Genomic DNA, 2,422 nt, shown 5'->3' with positions numbered 1-2,422 from the left:
CTTACCACACCCTGCACTGACCTGGAGATACTATTCCACACCCAGTCTTTCATTGAACAACCCATCATGGCTGACATGCATGTGCTGACGTCATGGACCCTGTGTATGTATGTATGTGTGTGCACGTTGGCATGGCTGTCAGTACTAGAGCTTCAACTCATGGCCTCATGCTCTTATTTTCACTTTTTGCCTCAAGCCTGGATCTCTACCACTTGAATCACATCTCCACTTCTAAACTCTTCCTGCATTGATTGGAAATAAAGAGTCTTACAGGCTTTTCTCCCCAGATTGGTTTTGAACCATGATCCTCAGATCTCAGCCTCCTGAGTAAGTTGGGATTACAGTCGAGGGCCACCAGTATCTGAATATCATAGTTACTTTTGACAGGAAATAGTTCTTTCAGGTTTGGGTGACATTTTGTTCACAGGTAGTTTCCAAGGAGACTTATCCTTCAGAGAGAAATTTCTAGATCATATGTGTTCACAGGCTGAGATGACTCCTGATTTTCTTATGTGCACCAGTCCTGGGGTTTGAACTCAGGGCCTGGACTCTGTTCCTGAGTTTCTTTTGCTCAAGGCTAGTGCTCTATCACTTGAACCACAGCTTCACTTCCAGCTTTTTTTTTTTTTTTTTTGGTGGTGGTTTAGTGGAGATAACAATCTCATAGGCTTTCCTGCTCAGGCTGGCTTTGAACCCAGATCCCAGATCTCAGTCTCCTGGGTAGCTAGGATTACGGGTGTGAGCCACTGACGTCTAGTTTGTCCCTTGGTATTTGATAAGGCCTCAGTAAAATTTAAAGCCTTTTAAAAAATTATTTAAAGCCCCTCTTAATTCTAGGTAAGGAAACTCCGTCAGCTTCAAAGGTCAGGGCTTATTTAAGAACTGGATTGTCTTCCCAAGTCAGGAATCATGTCTAGAAATCCAGCCCCTGAGGACTCTGCAGAAGTTCTGCAGTTGATTAAGGAATCCACGGAGCTGCCAAGGGGGCCAGCTATTAGGTAATTACTGATTGCCCCGAGAGCAAAAAGTCCCCTCTGGAGACAACCACCGTACCTCATTGCTCAGCCTGGGGGTGGTGGGGGGAGGGCTATTAAGCAAGCCCTGAGAATGAAGCCAGGAAATGGCCGCTCTAAAAAAGTAAGGCTTGCAGACTCCGTTGGCCAGGTGCTATGTCAAACTCTTAACTTCACTTGAGGTAACCTGTCCAAAGGTAAAAAGGATTGAGGATTTCTGACCAGCAAGTCCTTCCCACTGGGCCCCGGATCTGAGCGAAGGGCCATGCGAATAGGCCAGAGGTGACATTCTTCCTTGTAGCCGGCTGGGAACCTGCCTGACTTCCATACAGGAAGCTCCTGCTGGAAACGCGCCGGATGACTGAACAGCTTGTTGATAGTCTAGGCGGGAGGAGGAGATGCCTGCCCCTTGCAGGAAGTCTCGAACCTTCCCATAGTCTTCGACAGCCATGAAACTAGAGCCTGAGTGGGAACTGAACCTGATCTCAATTGGACAGAGTGCCATCTGCCTTTGGGTGTCCCTGAGAGGGTCCCCAGAAAGTGAGGAGGAGCCAGCCCCACCGAAGCCCGGGGCCATGTGCAGCCCTCCCTCTTCCTCCACTACTTCCTGTGCTTGTCCTAGAACCAGGGTTCCTAACAAGAAAGGCGTTCCCCTCCTTAAATGCGGCCAGACAGGGCTACCAGGTGCCAGGAGCGGGTACGGGGCAGCATCTGGAGCCCACATGCCCATTCCCGCCCATGCCCACAGCCTGGGTGCAGATGCTCATGGAGGCCAACAGAACAATGGGTGGTCATGAGGGCTGTGTTGGCCCTGTCTGGCTGGTGGAGGCTGGTCCTCTCCCCCTTCGGGGCCTGGTTAGGAGCTGGGAACCCCGCCAACCCTGTGTGCAGGCGCTGGCCACCCTGTGCTTCTGGAGCTCGGCCATTCTCCCACCTGCTTGTCTTTGCCCAGGGAGGCCCAGTGGTTTCAGAGCGTGGCCCCTGGGCCTGAACTGCCTGAGTCCCACAGATGCCACCTCAGCCGCATGGCTGGCTCTCTCTGTTCCCACCAGGAAGACCAGATTCGAGCTCGCCCAGGTGGCCTGCCAGGTGAAGACGAAGTGAAATGATCCGTGTAATGCCCTGGGCACTGTGCCTGGCCTACCATGTGTCTAAGCAATGATTATGTTAGGTCTGCAGCCTAGATGGGGCGAGTGTGGTATGCCAGCCCCTTCCTTGAAGGGGACCACACTGGGGTGAGGTAAAAAGGGACAGTAGCCGGGTGCCGGTGGCTCACACCTGTCATCTTAGCTACTCAAGAGGCTGCGAATCTGAGGAATATGGTTCAAAGCCAGCCTGGACATGAAAGGCCGTGAGACTCTTCGCTCCAATTAAGCATCAAAAGGCAAGAAGTAGAGATGTGCTGTAAG

The 2,422-nt window shown here is 51.8% G+C and overlaps 1 protein-coding gene across 1 annotated transcript in view; it reads left to right on the top strand.

Annotated features, from left to right (window-relative positions):
- Bcar3 (breast cancer anti-estrogen resistance 3) overlaps positions 1–2,422 on the top strand; it is a 24,696-nt gene that overhangs the window by 6,965 nt on the left and 15,309 nt on the right. The window lies entirely within an intron of this gene.

Source organism: Dipodomys ordii, unplaced genomic scaffold (assembly GCF_000151885.1).
Source record: "Dipodomys ordii isolate 6190 unplaced genomic scaffold, Dord_2.0 Scaffold39, whole genome shotgun sequence".
Lineage (NCBI taxonomy): Eukaryota > Metazoa > Chordata > Mammalia > Rodentia > Heteromyidae > Dipodomys > Dipodomys ordii.
This window is presented reverse-complemented; position numbering and strand designations above follow the sequence as displayed.